This window comes from Haliotis rufescens, unplaced genomic scaffold (assembly GCF_023055435.1).
Source record: "Haliotis rufescens isolate VD_foot unplaced genomic scaffold, xgHalRufe1.0.p SCAF_2, whole genome shotgun sequence".
NCBI lineage: Eukaryota > Metazoa > Mollusca > Gastropoda > Lepetellida > Haliotidae > Haliotis > Haliotis rufescens.
Window position 1 is genome coordinate 45,385,355 of NW_025963890.1, and position 19,840 is coordinate 45,405,194.

At 41.6% G+C, this 19,840-nt stretch overlaps 1 protein-coding gene across 2 annotated transcripts in view; it reads left to right on the top strand.

Annotated features, from left to right (window-relative positions):
• The first annotated feature begins 1,435 nt into the window (after positions 1 to 1,435).
• The window catches only part of LOC124142180 (7-dehydrocholesterol reductase-like), a 32,389-nt gene continuing 13,984 nt past the window's right edge, over positions 1,436 to 19,840 (top strand). Inside the window, exons 1-2 of one of the 2 annotated variants that reach the window (XM_046510476.2) lie at positions 1,436 to 2,227; positions 14,811 to 14,930. The gene's annotated coding sequence lies outside the window, so the exon portion shown is untranslated. The remainder of the gene's footprint in view (positions 2,228 to 14,810; positions 14,931 to 19,840) is intronic. The other variant, XM_046510477.2, reaches the window with a different exon arrangement.

The following is a 19,840-nucleotide window of genomic DNA, read 5'->3' on the forward strand; positions in this document are numbered from 1 at the left end:
TAGGCGTGCTCGATGGTTTCACCGTAGTGGTAAACGTCAGAGACCTGCATCACTTGGGGCTTTGCTCCACATTAAGCAGACACGCCGCGATATAACTGGAATATTGTTAAAAGCGGCGTTTAATCCAACTCACTCACAACGGACAACGGTTATAACGAACTAGAATAAGGGATCCCTTTGAGTTCGTTATAACCGTAGTTTACTGCACAGACATGTAAATTCAGTACCCTTCCGCCTGTATGTCACATGCAAATCAAATTTAACAAAAGGTGTGTTTTTTTATATAAAAATAGACATACATATTGTATGTTTAGTACAATTATAAATCCAGGATCACTTTGAGGTCAAAGATAATAACAGGATATTATATCATAACCATGGGATGCAAAATACACACGACAGGCTTTCAACACAAAATATATCTATAATGTGTCTGTCATTAAAGAAACTGAATGGCATTTTCAATATGGCTGACGCGGCAGCCATGTTTATACACAAATAGCAATACAATACATTTATAGCAATGACTGTGATCACTATTGGAACAACTCTTTCTAGGACTTGTCGCATAATTTCGCATAATGAACAAATGTAAATAAATTCATGGAACTATCCAAAGTTATATCATCTGATATTGACGTGTGTAGATAAGCTAGTCACATGCCCCTAATTCCCTGTACAGATATCAGTTCAACTATAATGGATTTGTCAATAATAAGTGTGCACAACCGCGCCCAACATCGGTTGCTATGGTATTTGCACTACCGATCAACACAAACCACATATCCATTGACATTTTTATCCGTGACCATGTGATTTATGTACATTCGAGGCAAAGTGAACTATCAGCGAAACCCAGTCATAGTGTTTGTATTGTTCGGTTACCACAGTCTAACAACGAGACACATAACCATGCATATTCGCCGACATATCAAGTCCACAACAGTATCTTATTCTTTACGGGGTGACAAAGTCAAACGTTGTCACTGAAATCGAGTTTGGGGGCACTTTTCTTTAATTGATTTAAATATTTAATTTAAAACACATATTGAATTTCACTTAAGTACTGCCGCATCCGACATCTGTGACGTGCACTGTTTTCATTAATCGATAATTCGCAAGAGCGGAGATGGTTCAGAAAATGCAGATACTCTTTGCTGAAATTTAAGTGTTCAGTTCCACTAATGAGCTAATGCATCCATGCTAATCCTGCTCTGCATCCTTTCAGCAGTAACAATAACATTCCACAATTAAACAATGACTCAACGAAGCAAAATTGAATTTTGGTTTTAACCTGGTTTTAAGAGAAAATTTATTTTTGCGTTAAGTAAACAGTGGTCCGACAGATCGCCTGATTCGTTTTGGTGCGAAAGTCTAAACCGAACGTTATCTGTTCATAATAGCTCCGAGCTGGCGTGGTAATTTTTCCTACATTGTTCATAGTAATGCATCGTGTGCATGTGGAGTGGAAAGTTGGGTTTAAGTACATAGCAGGTGTACATTGTTACTCATAATACTCTCACTCTGTTACTGGTTACTGTGGCATCTGGGCAACATCTTGGCATATGAAGACGGTGGATACATCGGTAGAGGGTGATTGTGTAGGGGCGCGTTCACTCACACAGATCTACGTAACCTTCAGTACCTATGTACTTGTTGACTTGCCCTGATTGGAAGGTGTAGTGGTGTGAGGTAACATTGGACCTCAATTGACAGGCATATCCTCGGGCTCATCCATTCAACGTTCGCCATCTTGACCTGGGCACGCGCAGCATTCCCAGAGGTCAATCTTTAGCCTGGGAATCCCCGTCTCGGTAAATAACCCATCGCGGATGCCAGTCAACTCCTAGCGCAACGGCTTCACACGAAATCGATGTTCCTACGTCTGCAAAGACAAGCCCACATTCCACGAGCAATTTCTAAATTTGAATAAGAAATGTCTAGGAACAGATCCAACAACAATAATTCAGAAGTGTAATCTACAACTGATGGGATTCGTCTGCTTGAACTATTACTGAGCATGCGCGCTGACCTTCGCTGAGGTGAGATCGTATGATCAGCCAAGAGTGGTATAATAGGATCATATCGCGTGCTGTCCATACTTCACAGAGGAGAGGCGGAGTTTATAGGGCAGCCCAGTAGCAGACGACACAGAAAGCAGACGATACAGAAAGCAGACGACAGAAAGCAGACGACAGCGCTTTGAGAATTGTTACCGTGATCATCAGTGAGTGTCTTTACGTCTAAATTGTGTTTTTATTTGCAAACATTAACAGTGAAATCAAGAAACTACAACAACCGTTATATGATCCTATTTAGTGCGAGTATGATGATAATGTCACGGACATTGACAGCTAATAAAATGTTTAGGAAAAACATTTTTTGCGGAGTCAATGAACATTGTAAATCGAGATAGGTGAGGTCAGCTGCACTTGCATAATGTACAATTCCCGATGGCACCTGTCAGTGCAGCGTATTATAATGTATGTCACAGCTGGTACTGATCAATACTTTACAATACATATGTACAATGTTCCAGCGTATGTGCATGATCCAGCACTTATACAAATTAAATATTGCAACTGATGTGAACGTATTTATCACAAGTACTTAAAACACTCTCAAAAGTGAGTAGGTTACACCAGCCGACATTTGCAACTTTATACAGAGGACATCTGGTAGTGCTTATCGTACACTTAATTTCTACCGCATGGCTCAATACAATAAGTTAACAATAGCTTATTCAAACATTGATATATTTGTTTCCGTAGGTTTTCCTATCAGGAACAGTAGAAACATCACGTTATGTGCCGTGCATATATGCTTTCAGCAATATCAAATCAGACACAGTCGACCCGTGAGCGATAAATAGTCCTCCAGTCATATTCAGGTCATGCGATTAATTAACATTCCAATATCATGAGATCAATTAATGATACAATTATTCACAACGCTGTGTAGTGTATAAGCATCTTTACACACAGCTAATTATAGAGATGCGACGTTTGTGACACAGTACGGCTGGGTACACTGTTAGAAGATACACAGTGTTCCTCGTAGTGTAGGGGTTGTTGCACCCGCTGTGCCGTGATGGTGCAGTGGACGACAGTGGTTGTGTTGGTTTGATAGTGGTACATGCTGTATCTGGTTGTGTTGGCTTGATAGTGGTACATTGTGTTTCTGGTTGTGTTGGTTTGATAGTGGTACATGGTGTATCTGGTTGTGTTGGTTTGATAGTGGTACATGGTGTATCTGGTTGGTTGGTTTGATAGTGGTACATGGTGTATCTGGTTGTGTTAATTTGATAGTGGTACATGGTGTATCTGGTTGTGTTGGTATGGCAGTGGTACATAGTGTATCTGGTTGTGTTGGTATGATAATGGTACATTATGTATCTTGTTGTATAGATATGATAGTGGTACATGGTGTATCTGGTTGTGTTGGTATGGCAGTGGTACATAGTGTATCTGGTTGTGTTGGTATGATAATGGTACATTATGTATCTTGTTGTATAGATATGATAGTGGTACATGGTGTATCTGGTTGTGTTGGTATGGCAGTGGTACATAGTGTATCTGGTTGTGTTGGTATGATAATGGTACATTATGTATCTTGTTGTATAGATATGATAGTGGTACATGGTGCATCTGGTTGTGTTGGTTTGATAGTGGTACATGGTGTATCTGGTTGTGTAGGTATGATAGAGATACATGGTGTATCTGGTTGTGTTGGTTTGATAGAGGTACATGGTGTATCTGGTTGTGTAGGTATGATAGTGGTACATGCTGTATCTGTTTGTGTTGGTATGATAGAGATACATGGTGCATCTGGTTGTGTTGGTTTGATAGTGGTACATGGTGTATCTGGTTGTGTAGGTATGATAGAGATACATGGTGTATCTGGTTGTGTTGGTATGATAGTGGTACATGCTGTATCTGGTTGTGTGGGGTATGACAATGGTACATGTTTAATATGGTTGTGTGGGGTATTACAATGGTACATGTTGTATATGGTTGTGTGGGGTATGACAATGGTACATGCTTTATCTGGTTGTGTTGGGTATGACAATGGTACATGCTGTATATTGTTGTGGGGGTATGACAACGGTACATGCTGTATATGGTTGTGTAGGGTATGACAATGGTATATGCTGTATCTGGTTGTGTTGGTATGACAATGGTACATGCTGTATATTGTTGTGGGGGTATGACAACGGTACATGCTGTATATGGTTGTGTGGGGTATGACAATGGTACATGCTGTATGTGGTTGTGTGGGGTATGACAATGGTACATGCTGTATGTGGTTGTGTGGGGTATGACAATGGCATATGCTGTATATGGTTGTGTAGGGTATGACAATGGTACATGCTGTATATGGTTGTGTGGGGTATGACAATGGCATATCCTGTATATGGTTGTGTAGGGTATGACAATGGTACATGCTGTATATGGTTGTGTGGGGTATGACAACGGTACATGCTGTATGTGGTTGTGTTGGGTATGACAACGGCATATGCTGTATATGGTTGTGTAGGGTATGACAATGGTACATGCTGTATATGGTTGTGTGGGGTATGACAATGGCATATGCTGTATATGGTTGTGTAGGGTATGACAATGACACATGCTGTATATGGTTGTGTAGGGTATGACAACGGTACATGCTGTATATTGTTGTGGGGGTATGACAACGGTACATGCTGTATATGGTTGTGTGGGGTATGACAATGGCATATGCTGTATATGGTTGTGTAGGGTATGACAACGGCACATGGTGTATATGGGTGTGTGGGGTATGACAATGGCTTATGCTGTATATGGTTGTGTGGGGTATGACAACGATACATGTTGTATATGGTTGTGTAGGGTATGACAACGGTACATGCTGTATATGGTTGTGTGGGGTATGACAACGGTACATGCTGTATGTGGTTGTGTGGGGTATGGTAATGGCATATGCTGTATATGGTTGTGTAGGGTATGACAACGGCACATGGTGTATATGGGCGTGTGGGGTATGACAATGGCATATGCTGTATATGGTTGTGTGGGGTATGACAACGATACATGTTGTATATGGTTGTGTAGGGTATGACAACGGTACATGCTGTATATGGTTGTGTGGGGTATCACAATGGTACATGCTGTATATGGTTGTGTAGGCTATGAGAAGGATGCATAATGTATCTGGTGTACACTGGTACGTGGTATATATGTCTGTCTAGGTTCTGACAATGGTACAAGGTATATCCTGTTATCAACTGCATGACAATAATATACGGTGTTCGGTTGTATATACACGGAGTATTTTGTCGATGGAGTGACGATGGTAGACATTGTACAGTGATTGTGCCAGTGATATAGAATGATATACGTGTTGATGGTAATGGATGCTAGATGATACCTTTGGTATTATGTTTGCTGGTTATATATACAGGTTCTATATAACTGTGGCTGGGACTAGTGATAGTCACACGTTGTCTACAGTCTACGTGACATCAGTACTGATGCTCAACGTGACTAGGTTTGAGCTTCATCGTCATATGGTTGCCATCCTAGCTAACACACGTATGCACGGTGATACGGTAGTTATCGTTATGTTGAGTGTGACATGTCATATAGAATACAGTAGTTATCATTGTACAAAGTGTGGCAGGTCCTATAGAATACGATGGTTATCATTGTACAAAGCATGACAGGTCTCATGGAATAAGATACTTATCGTTATACAAAGGGTGAGAGGTATTATAGAATACGATAGTTATCATTGTACAAAGTATGACAGGTAGTATAGAATAGGATAGATTTCATTGTAGAAAGAGTGGCAGGTCCTATAGAATACGATACTTATCGTTATACAAAGTGTGGCAGGTATTATAGAATACGATAGTTATCATTGTACAAAGTATGACAGGTAGTAGAGAATACGATAGTTATCATTGTACAAAGTGTGGCAGGTCCTATAGAATACGATACTTATCGTTATACAAAGGATGAGAGGTATTATAGAATACGATAGTTATCATTGTATTAAGTATGACAGGAAGTATAGAATGCGATAGTGACCGTTATACAAAGTGTGGTTAGCTAAATAGACCTTATTATTATATACAAATACATATACATACTGCTTGTTGACAGTATCCCCAGTACATGACATTGGAGTATCATGTGGATGTTGACGGTTGGTGCATACTATACCTGTATAAAGCTATGCTGTTTCGTGGTGACATCCTGAGCGTGGACACATTGTCTTGGCACCACGACATCGGGACGAGGATGCTGCCATGAATATGTATTATATACATGGACATATCCCGTTATATGTATTTGCTGAGGTTTTATTGTATGTGTCTGTCTCAATCGATAGGTATTTGTTAACACCTATGTGTCATGATGTGAATGTGCGTATGTGTGTGTATGTGTGTGTTTACACCTATATGTGTAGATATGAGCGTAGATATGTGTGTATGTACGTGGGTACACCTATATGTGTAGATATAAGCGTAGATATGTGTGTTTGTGCGTGTGTACACCCATATGTGTAGATACAAGCGGAGATATGTGTGTTTACACCTATATGTGTAGATACGAGCGGAGATATGTGTGTATGTACGTAGGTACACCTATATGTGTAGATAGGCACGTAGATATGTGTACAAGTGTGTTTACACCTGTATGTGTAGATATGAGCGTAGCTATGTGTGTATATGTGTGTACACCTATATGTGTAGATAGAAGCGTAGATATGTGTATATATGTGTGTCTGTACACCTATATTTTTGGCATGAGCGTAGGTATGCGTGTGTCTCTGTACACCTATATGTTTGGTATGAGCGTAGGTATGCGTGTGTGTCTGTACACCTATATGTTTGGCATGAGCGTAGGTATGCGTGTGTGTCTGTACACCTATATGTTTGGTATGAACGTAGGTATGCGTGTGTGTCTTTACACCTATATGTTTGGCATGAGCGTAGGTATGGGTGTGTGTCTGTACACCTATATGTTTGGCATGAGCGTAGGTATGCGTGTGTGTGTGTGTGTGTGTTTGTACACCTATATGTTTGGTATGAGCCGAGGTATGCGTGTGTGTGTCTGTACACCTATAAGTTTGGTATGAGCCGAGGTATGCGTGTGTGTGTGTGTGTCTGTACACCTATATGTTTGGTATGAGCGTAGGTATGCGTGTGTGTGTCTTTAAATCTTTATGTTTGGTATGAGCGTAGGTATGTGTGTGTGTGTGTGTCTGTACCCCTATATGTTTGGCATGGGAGTAGGTATGTGTGTGTGTGTGTGTGTCTGTACACCTATATATTTGGTATGAGCGTAGGTATGCGTGTGTGTGTCTGTACACCTATATGTTTGCCATGAGCGTAGGTATGCGTGTGTGTGTCTGTACACCTATATGTTTGGTATGAGCGTAGGTATGCGTGTGTGTGTGTCTGTGCACCTATATATTTGGCATGAGCGTAGGTATGCGTGTGTGTGTTTCTGTACACCTATATGTTTGCCATGAGCGTAGGTATGCGTGTGTGTGTCTGTACACCTATATGTTTGGCATGAGCGTAGGTATGCGTGTGTGTCTGTACACCTATATATTTGGTATGAGCGTAGGTATGCGTGTGTGTGTCTGTACACCTATATTTTTGGTATAAGCCTAGGTATGTATGTTTAATCTCACGTGTACCTTTCTCTCTTGTGTATGTATTACCCAAGCTGAGTATTTACTATCGCGTGTCAAGACGAGACAACACACAACCATGCTATGCAGCTTATCTATATCATTGTACTATTAACAACATCAATATCATGTTGCGTCGTTTCCGCCATCATACATAATAGTCGACCAATGCATATAAATCACTTTTCCTCACAAATCGTATCCACCCAAGAAGTTGGAACTGGTACACTGTTTGTAGCAGGGAACGCGTTGCCAGGGCAACACATTTGACAAACTGCGCGGAATTGGTGTGAAATACAACCTTTAGGCGTGCAGGGTTGATTGTTATCTCCCGTGCTGTAATTTCAGTTTCGAAATGTGTTTATCTACAATACGAGGCATTTCACACACCCAAACTCATTATTCCATCTTAACTGCTAGGTGTAATACGAGTGCATTCACTGCAGGAAGCAGGGATACGAAGCTACACAATGACCTTTCAGCAGTTATAATATCAGCACGCATATGGATAAAATTTAACATTAATATAGAGATAGAGATTTATTATTTTGGAAAAGCATTCATATCATGGGCGGATACAGATTTTTGTAAAAGGGGGAGGGTGCACAATTAAGATCTATTTATTGTCTTTGGTGGTAATTTATACAGAAATAAAGATTTTTTTCGAAATAAAAAAGGGGGTGGGGGGGTGCGCACCCCCCCCCCCCCCCCCCCCCCCCACACTCCCTCCCCCCCACTCTGTATCCGCCCATGCATATAACATGTTACTGATGTAAGCCGTTCTCTTGTCAACATACTCCAAACAGATGGGCTGAGGCCAAAATAGTTTCTCGTGGTTTCCGTGCTAATTGGATTCGATTCCCTTCCCATCTTGAGGTGCCATCCGACCCACAATGTCGTCCATTATGCTGCTTGGAAATCGATGAGAGATGTCCTTTGTTCGCTGTGATGACTCGTCTGGATGCACCGAATCAGTGACTTGTCTTGGGTCTGGCGTTCTCCGACGGGATCATTTACCCTCTCACTTCAGTCATGCAATGGACTCTCTCCTATAGCTCTGGGCCTAGATTTTCGAAACGATCTTAGCTAAAATAAATCTTAACAACTTAACAACAAAGATAAGATATCTTAAGGTTAAGATAAGATAGATTTTCGAAACTACCGTAAACCTGTCGCAGATCGTTCAGAGTTACGATACCTATCGTAACTCTGACAGAGAACTCATTTGTGTTAGAGATTGAAAAAGCGGGGTGTTTCCCATTAAAGTCACGAGGATTTCCCAGCTGCTGACAATAACAACAACATAGATAAATGACACGGAATTCATGATTACATTGTCAGGTCACATTGTTTAACATGCACATATTTGAGTGAAATTCTGTACAATCCTACATATGTCCTACATGTAGACGTTTTGTTCTTATGAAAAAAGATGCCATGAGTAACCGAACACAAAAAGCATTCTTGTGCCATGCAATAGCATTTTTCAAAACCAATAAATGCTATGATCAATAAGTGTAGTGTTACCACACTTTAGCTATTAGAATTGAAATAATGTGCCAAAAGATACTTCACTATTTTCTCTTCAAATGGTCCTCTCGTGAGCGCGCAGAACTTTATAATATAAACACATCGCGAACAAAGTCAAGGACGAAAGTAAGGGACGTTTTTTCTAAATGACAATGACGAGACCTTTGATCGAACAGCATGCGCGTTCAGCATTTAACATGCGTGTTCAAGTCTGATGTTAAGTGATGTATACTGTATATTTTTGTGTTTATGTCAAAAGTGAAGTTTATGTTAGTGTAAACACCAACATTATACGTGGAAACACTCAAATATTTGATCACATGTACATGTATCTCCTTGTTAAGTCAATATATACTACACTGTATAGTTAAAATTCAATTATTAAAACCACCCGTCCCACACGATTTTAGATGTAAAAACTTATGCGAAACCTTTATGGTTTTTTTTACATATGTAGATTGATATAATATTATAAAATGCTTTATAAAATAAAGACTAAAGCATTGACACAAATGCGATCCAGAAAATAGAAAACAACGGAACTGCGCTTTATGAAAACTGTAACATTGAGCAAGGTGTCCCGGGCGAATGCAAAGGGAAACCACTCTCAACTAGAGTTTCAACAAAGATTACCTCCCCCTGAGTTATCAATAAGGTCACGGTCATTACTGTAGCCTGACGACACCTTCCGTTTTTATCCTTCTCAAATTATCGAAAAGGTATGTTGTTTCACACTTCTTCTGCATGGACTCGGATAGAAATATATTGTAAGCTATCGACTCCACAGTTATGTGGATCGCTGTCGCGATTGAGAACATTTTTGACGCGAAATCCATGCGTTCTTTGTGTTTTCGAAGTGTCAATTTGAATCACTCAGTTTTACCAAATGAAATGGCAATGTTTGAACGTAAAGCAGACTAATTGTTTGGCAAAATATCTATGGAAAAGTATGCCGCCATCTTGGATGAAGATAAAATAAACTTACGACAGGTATGGGGCTATCTTAGATTTACGACAATCTTAAGATATCTTAGGGCAACGATAGTTTCGAAAATATGCTACGATAGCCTACGATTTCCTTACGATAACTTTACGATAATTTTAGGGCTACGATCGTTTCGAAAATCTAGGCCCTGATTAAGGCCAACCGTCCCCTTCTGTTTAATTTACACGTTCTTCTTCTTACTTCTGTTTAACAGGACCTTCTTCCTCCAACTTCTGTTTAACAGGACCTTCTTCCCTTCACTTCTGTTTAACAGGACCTTCTTCCTCTCACTTCTGTTTTACAGGCCCCTCTTCCTTTCATTTCTGTTTAACAGGACCCTCTTCCTCTCACTTCTGTTAAACAGGGCCATTCTTCCTCTCACTTCTGTTTAACAGGGCCCTCTCCCTCTCACTTCTGTTTAACAGGACCTTCCTCCTCTCATTTCTGTTTAACAGGACCACTCTTCCTCTCACTGTTTGACAGGACTTTCTTCCCTTCACTTCTGTTTAACAGGACCTTCTTCCCTTCACTTCTGTTAAACAGGACCTTCTTCCTCTCACTTCTGTTTAACATGCCCCTCTTCCTTTCATTTCTGTTTAACAGGACCCTCTTCCTCTCACTTCTGTTTAACAGGACCTTCTTTCTCTCACTTTTGTTGAACAGGGTCCTCTTCCTCTTCTGTTTAACAGGACCTTCTTCCTCTCTCATCTGTTTAACAGGACTCTTCTTCCTTTCAATTATGTTTAACAGGATCCTCTTCCTCTCTCATCTGTTTAACAGGACCCTCTTCCTCTCACTTCTATTTAACAGGACCTTCTTCGTCTCACTTCTGTTTAACGGGACCCTCTTCCTCTCACTTCTGTTTAACAGGATCCTCTTCCTCTCTCATCTGTTTAACAGGACCCTATTTCTCTCACTTCTGTTTGACGGGACCCTCTTCCTCTCACTTCTGTTTGACAGGACCACTCATCCTCTCCCTTCCACTTAACAGGGATCTTCTTCCTGTCACTTATGTTTGAAAGGACCCCCCTTTCTTACACACATGTAGGTGAGAAACCCATATGAGATAACTGGTATCAAACATATGTTTGAGATCGAATTCCAGGCCAGTGATTGGCTAATCAAAGGTGATGACCTGAGGTCAGATTATGACGGACTGCTTTTCTGATCGAAAGACATTGATAAGTTACTGGTGCTTCAGCCGAATGTCGACCTACGTCCGTGTTGAACGTTATGGTTTTAGAATGTTAACCCCCTGGATGTCACTCATATATCCCTCCTCTTCAACTCTCACTTGGAAGTCGAATAAAATTTAAGATACATCACACATACTAATAGTTTTGAATTCTGTGGGAAATTCCGTCTTCTGTGATATCATCCACTGTCAATTCAGGCAAATCAAAATGACTGAAAGTGTTGGTAAATCTCGCCATTTTTATACATTACAGGGGCGGTCGGGTAGCCTAGTAGTTAAAGCGTTCGCTCGTCACGCCGAAGACCCGGGTTCGATTTCCCACATGGGTACACTGTGTAAAGCCCATTTCTGGTGTCCCCTGCTGTGATATTGCTGGAATATTGCTAAAAGCGACGTACAACCATACTCACTCACTCACTTATACATTACTAAATTACCATTCACAGCGTTATTTGCTGTGTGTTAAGACATCTAAATATCGGACATTTAGTCAAAGGATTAAATTTCAAAGATAGCATATTAGCGATTATGGCCCGACGGGTATCTGTTTTTCATCAAACCACCTATGATAGTTCTGAAATGTAATTTCCGCCATGTTGTATAGTGTTTACAAAATCACGCCTATTAGATCGCGTATATTTCAAACTCAGCTGCGATACATGCATCCCTGTATTCCTCATACATTTTAGACTAAAATGACAAATGGTCTTTGTCACCAATACAAATTATCTCGATTAAATCAAGCGAAATAAATTATGTGGGGAAACGAACACTGTGCTCGGAAAACTGTGTTTGTTGAAATGTAAACAAAGCAAAATTCACATTTTACACTGTGTAGCAATTTCTCCTATTTTGAGAGATCCATTCTTCTAAGTGTTGCATACATTGGCTCACGTGTTTTTACACATTACAATGATCAGATACATTCAACAGAAATCGTAAACGTTTGCGTCCTGTGTGACGCCATGACTGACGCACAATCACGCTCAACGACGACGGCAGTTATCTGCCTTCCTGACTAATGTTCAATGTTACGAGGGAAACCATAAAAAAAATAACAGTACGCAGATTGTCAGACTGTATCTGATTACCTACATGACACATTTATGTATTTACGATCCCTCAATGAAAGAAAATCCTTATCTGGAAATCCCGCGTACTATTATCAGTGAACATTTTGTAAAAGTCGTTCACCGGTAGTGATGTCATACGGAAGTAAATATTGTTATTTGTCATTGTGTGTACATGTGTGATGGTTGTCATTATGTGTTCATGTGTGACGACGTCATTGTGTGTATATGTGTGATGGTCGTCATTGTGTGCACATGTGTGGTAGCCGTCGTGTGTATATGTGTGGTAGCCTTTATTGTGTGTACATGTTCGATGACCGTCATTGTGTATACATGTTTGATGACCGTCATTGTGTGTACATGTGTGATGACCGTCATTGTGTGTACATGTGTGATAACCGTCATTGTGTGTACATGTGTGATGACCGTCATTGTGTGTACATGTGTGATAACCGTCATTGCGTGTACATGTGTGATGACCGTCATTGTGTGAACATGTGTGATGACCGTCATTGTGTGTACATGTGTGATGACCGTCATTGTGTGTACATGTGTGATGACCGTCATTGTGTGTACATGTGTGATGACCGTCATTGTGTGTTCATATGTGATAACCGTCATTGTGTGTACATGTGTGATGACCGTCATTGTGTGTTCATGTGTGATAGCCGTCATTGTGTGTACATGTGTGGTAGCTGTCATTTTGTATACATGTGTGATGACCGTCATTGTGTGTACATGTTCGATGACCGTCATTGTGTATACATGTTTGATGACCGTCATTGTGTGTACATGTGTACATGTGTTCGATGACCGTACATGTGTGATGACCGTCATTGTGTGTACATGTGTGATAACCGTCATTGTGTGTACATGTGTGATGACCGTCATTGTGTGTTCATGTGTGATAGCCGTCATTGTGTGTACATGTGTGGTAGCTGTCATTTTGTATACATGTGTGATGACCGTCATTGTGTGTACATGTTCGATGACCGTCATTGTGTGTACATGTGTGGTAGCTGTCATTGTGTATACATGTGTGATGACCGTCATTGCGTGTACATGTTCGATGACCGTCATTGTGTGTACATGTGCGACGACGTCATTGTGTGTACATGTGATGACCGTCATTGTGTGTACATGTGTGATGACCGTCATTGTGTACATGTGTGATAACCGTCATTGTGTGTACATGTGTCGTGACCGTCATTGTGTGTACATGTGTGATGACCGTCATTGTGTGTACATGTGTGATGACCGTCATTGTGTGTACATGTGTGATGACCGTCATTGTGTGTACATGTGTGATGACCGTCATTGTGTGTACATGTGTGATGACCGTCACTGTGTGTTCATGTGTGATGATCGTCATTGTGTGTACATGTGTGACGACCGTCATTGTGTGTACATGTGTGGTAGCCGTCATTGTGTGTACATGTGTGGTAGCTGTCATTGTGTATACATGTGTGATGACCGGCATTGTGTGTACATGTTCGATGACCGTCATTGTGTGTACATGTGTGGTAGCTGTCATTGTGTATACATGTGTGATGACCGTCATTGCGTGTACATGTTCGATGACCGTCATTGTGTGTACATGTGCGACGACGTCATTGTGTGTACATGTGATGACCGTCATTGTGTGTACATGTGTGATAACCGTCATTGTGTGTACATGTGTGATAACCGTCATTGTGTGTACATGTGTGGTGACCGTCATTGTGTGTACATGTTCGATGACCGTCATTGTGTGTACATGTGTGATGACCGTCATTGTGTGTACATGTGTGATGACCGTCATTGTGTGTACATGTGTGATAACCGTCATTGTGTGTACATGTGTGATGACCGTCATTGTGTGTACATGTGTGGTGACCGTGATTGCGTGTACATGTGTGATGACCGTCATTGTGTGAACATGTGTGATGACCGTCATTGTGTGTACATGTGTGATAACCGTCATTGTATGTACATGTCTGATGACCGTCATTGTGTGTGCATGTGTGATGGTCTCCTCTGTATAACTATCACTGCGACTCAACACCGACATCTGGATAGAGTATCACATTGTCCCATCGTTCCGTATCACGTTACCAAGCATTAAAGCACTATCTCGCTTCTCATTGTCGATCGGAACTCATTTGCGACTGTATAAAAAGAAATATTATGCCCATACGATAACATCTCCACACACCAACAGACCTTGGAATGCGCTCTCCCCATACTTGTCCAGCGTTCACGCGGAATACATCGTTAAGCGTGTTCTGCAGCAAGGCAGGGCCGGGCCGGGTTGGGTTTAGCGAAGTCTGACAGAACCCCATCTCACTAACTGTTTCTGTTATTACAGCCTAGCGTCGACCCTTGTCGGATTCCACTGGAGAGCCACGGTATCTCAGTTGTGACTCACACCTCGCTCCGTATTCACCTTCTCATTCTTCATGGAATAGCGCTCACCGTCACTTGTCTTGTAAGTACCAATCACACATAACTAGGATTATTTCAGTCATTATTTGAATTGCTATTTTATCGAGCAGAGTTCTGTGATTATTCTGTGGGTCTGTTTTCCAAACTAACAATTCCTATTCATTAGGCTATTTCTCATAGGTTTCCCTGTTAAATTACTTAGGAACCATGGACCATAACTCACTTATTCCATCTGGCGTTTTTGCCACTGTTAAACGCAAAGCTTCAGAGAAAAAAACGTATTCACTGAAAAAAAATCACACAAAGTCAGTAGATCGTGTAGTAAACGGTTACGATTCGCCGATTTCAGTTTGGCTCTGAAATAATTAATTTCACTGTAGCTTTATCAAAAATAGCTTTATCTAAAAGTCAAATTCTGTGTGGCAATATTTAACCGAAGAGAATATTCTGCTTAATGATGATTTATTCGTTATAGTAGATGATATATTCATATTACTGGATATAATTTTTAGGTACACTATTAATTTGACATGATAATTGTTATTAAGTGATGCCCAGTTCGTGATGGCTTACGCAGTGGCTGTGCTATACACTTCCAATGCTCATCATATATGCGTGTGGGGTCATACGATGTATAAGATATGATCATGGAGCACGGGCAGTGTCATACTTTGTTTAGATGTCAAACCATTGGGGTCAAACCGTGCCGCCTCACACACAATCTTTGCTGACGCCAAAAATTTTGCGATTGAGGAAATAAGTGCTGCTATAGTGTAATAACGAATGCCATGTTAATGTAAATTTTAGTCTGCTGGTTTGGTTCTGGTTTAACTGTACAACTCGAACTGTCGAAATATTTTAAATTAGTCTATCGCCGACATGGAACGTGGCCGAAAAGCATGGACTAAACGTGAAAGTCAAAGCTTCCGCACTCTATCAAGTAAAGACCGCCTCCGTGGTCTAATGGTAGAGCGTCCGCCCGGAGAGCGGAAGATCCGGGGTTCGATCCCCAGCCGCGTCATATAAAAAGACGTTAAAAGATGGTACTTGTTGTTACCCTGTCTGGCGCTCGGCATTAAGGGGCTTAAACAAGGACTGGTCGGCTGGTTTTCAATCAATGTCGATAGACATTTTTATGTACAGTTATAGGTTACAAAACGCACAGGTGCGGTTATTACAAATATTCAAAGTATGTGTGGCAACAAATCGTTGGAAAATACCCAGAGACTGACTAAAAGTGTATTTCTAGGGAGCAGATACTATTCTATCTCTGACATTGACGCCATGTGTTTGTCTAACCATGGGCCATCTCATAACCGTGTTGAACGAAACCTTGCAAGGTTTGGTTATTTTTCTTCAGGGGTACGTAGTTCATGTGGGTTAACGAAGTGACCGTGCTACACACTTTCAGTGTCATATACGGGCGTAAAGTATGATGATGCAAAGCACAAGAATGTTTGACATACCGGGCCATACCTTTAACACTGTGTTGTCATGAGGGATTTAGCTCGGGAAGGGAGCGGGGGAGGAGGTTGAAGTCCCAGCTCAGACATACACAAATTGAACGGAGCTCTAGCTCAGACATACACCAGTTGAGCGGAGCTCCAGCTTAGACATACACCAGTTGAGCAGAGCTCCAGCTCAGACATACACCAGTTGAGCGGAGCTCCAGCTTAGACATACACCAGTTGAGCGGAGCTCCAGCTCAGGCATACACCAGTTGAGCAGAGCTCTAGCTCAGACATACACCAGTTGAGCGGAGCTCCAGCTCAGACATACACCAGTTGAGCGGAGCTCCAGCTCAGGCATACTCTAGTTGACCGAATCTCCAGCTCAGATAAACACCAGTTGAGCGGAGCTCTAACTCAGCCATACACCAGTTGAGCAGAGCTCCAACTCAGGCATACTCCAGTTGAGCGGAGCTCCATCTCAGACATCCACCAGTTGAGCGGAGCTCCAGCTCAGACATACACCAGTTGAAGTGAACTCCAGCTCAGACATACACCAGTTGAGCGGAGCTCTAACTCAGCCATACACCAGTTGAGCAGAGCTCCAACTCAGGCATACTCCAGTTGAGCGGAGCTCCAGCTCAGACATACACCAGTTGAGCGGAGCTCCAGCTCAGACATACACCAGTTGAGCGGAGCTCCAGCTCAGACATACACGAGTTAGGCGGAGCTTCAGCGCTGACATACACCAGTTGAGCGGAGCTTCAGCTGTGAAACACACGAGTTAGGCGGAGCTTCAGCTCAGACATACACCAGTTGAAGTGAACTCCAGCTCAGACATACACCAGTTGAGCGGATCTTCAGCTCTGACACACACGAGCTAGGCGGAGCTTCAGCGCTGACATACACCAGTTGAGCGGAGCTTGAGCTCAGACATACACCAGTTGAGCAGAGTTTCAGCTCAGACATAAACGAGTTGAGTGGAGTTCCAGCTCTGACACACACAAGTTGAGCGGATCTTCAGCTCTTGCACACACGAGGTGAGCGGAGCTCCAGCCCAATCACCGAGCGGCACACCCTCGCGGTCACCGTGCATAAGCAGCCGGAATTCCTGTCCACACGACGGTGGACATTTCTTGATATCCATCACACAAACCTAGACTATATATATTACAACTGCTCATTTAAAAGGTGCGGGTTAAGAAGAAAGTGGATGGGTGTTAGGCGTCAAACACAAAGGAGGGGTCCTATTGACTTAAGCTATGAAGTAAGGTTGGGTAAGAATGGGCCGATTGACAAGGGAGCGTCGTCATGTAACAGACAATAGTTGACACGAACCTGGATTACAGGATACAATACACATTCTAAATGGTTATTTCCAGCATGTGTCTCTAATTAGTACAGATCGACAACCCACTCTAACATTGGACGCCCGTGAAGATCCGGGGTAGAATAGGTCTTTAGCAACCCATTCTTGTCGTAAAAGGCGACTGTGCTTGTCGTAAGAGGTGACTAGCGGGATCGGGTGGTCAGGCTCGCTGACGAGGTTGATGCAATGCCATGGCATCGTACCCCAATTGCGTGGATCGATGCTCAGTCAATGAATTGTCTGGCTCAATCTGATTACTTACGGACCGTCGTCATATAGCTGGAATATTGCTGAGTGCGGCGTTAAACAACAAACAAACAAATTTGACCCCGCTTCACCAGTTACGAACTGTTTGATTGACATTCTAGAAGTTACTGAGTAAATACGAAAACATCCAACTTTATGGATCAAGATGATATACAGTGCTAAGCGTATACATTTTCTTTGTACAAGGGGGCACGGGTGTCGTCTGAGGCGCTACGATTCGCTATGCAGAGTTGCGTGCCTTGGGCACGCCAGAATCCTATGATTGTGGGTTCGAATCCCTGTTCGCCCCGATTATGTTTCTAGGTTTGTCAGCACCATACCCGTGCTCGTGGGTTTAACGTCGTGGTAAACGTCTGAGACCTTCATCACTTCGGGCTTTCCTTCCACATTTAGCTGAAACGCCGTGATATAACTGTAATACTGTTAAAAGAGGCGTTAAACCCAACTCACTCACTTCTTTGTGCAATGACTGCGATGTTTCGGTGTAGATACTAACGCCGTTAAAATTATCAATTCTTGGTTGTCCCTTGTTCATGATGCCAACTTCTAAATGCCCCTTAAAGAATAGTCCGTCTTACAGACCCTGATACAAATATATATCAAATACAGCCCATGCAAGTCTATTATGTTTGGCAAGTCTAGATTACTGCAGTATCTGAAAAGGAAGAGAGTCACTGGGCTCCCTTTTATTATATTTTTATTAAGAAAACTGAACAACTGTTTTTTTCTGTACGTTATGTTCATTTCAGAGAATAGATGTTAGTCTACTTAAAGAAGTTAACTGAATGAATAACAGCTTCTTGTTTATTGCATTAAGGACATGCCCATTTAGATTCTTACACCGTTATCAAGCTGGAGTGACTACAACCAGGTGATGAGAGGTATAGATACACGACATGTTGTGATAAGCAGCGGCCAACATTAACAACAACAGATAACAGATAACAAGTAGCACTCGAAACGTCAATAAACCAGAAGTTGTTATCCATGAAGTTTATGTTTTCTTACAGGTCTACGAACTTCAGATTTAAATCTGTTATCGGAGATAAACATGCTGTTTTCAATTTTCAAGTAGGTACCTGTAGATTTAACGGCGCTTAATTCAATGTGCGTGGAGCGAACCCACAGCGGGAGATGTGAAATGTGAAATTTAGCGAGGTCAGATCTTCAGGTAACCTAGCTCTATACTAAAAAAACACAGCGTGTTTAGATCTACATGTATCTTCATTCTACCATGATAAAATTAAACGCGAACTCTTTTGGGTTAGCCACGATTTTGAGTAAAGCGGCATAGGGACCCTTTATCTATACAGTAAACTACGGTTATAACGAACTAAAAGGGACCATTACTTTAAGTTCGTTATAACCGTAGTTCGTTTTATAAGCATATGCACAGCATATCTACAGTAGCTGGCAGGGACCAAAAAATAAGTTCGTTATATCGGTCAGTTCTTTATAAGCGTGTTCGTTATAAACGTAGTTTACTGTATATGGTAAAATAGTGTAAACGTTTCATGCTATCATCGCAAACCTGTTACCAAGGAGATGCATTTGGCGCTGTATCTAATAGAACACACAGCAACCCTCTGGAGGACTCTTAAACCAGTCCAGCAGACATCCAAGAGATGGAAATACATGATTTATTGCTAACAAAATTTCTGATGCTTGAAATGGAGAACGTGGCCATATATGTCGCAAATACATTTATGATGTATGGATAGTGGTGTCAGGTATCAATACTTTTATAGGTTTTATTTATTAGATCTGAACAGTGAGCTGAAGACGTATTGATCCGAGAAGTGAGATAAAAGTACCGTTAAACACGCCATGAAAAGAGTGATGGAGCATCATAAAATGTCCAGGGAACTG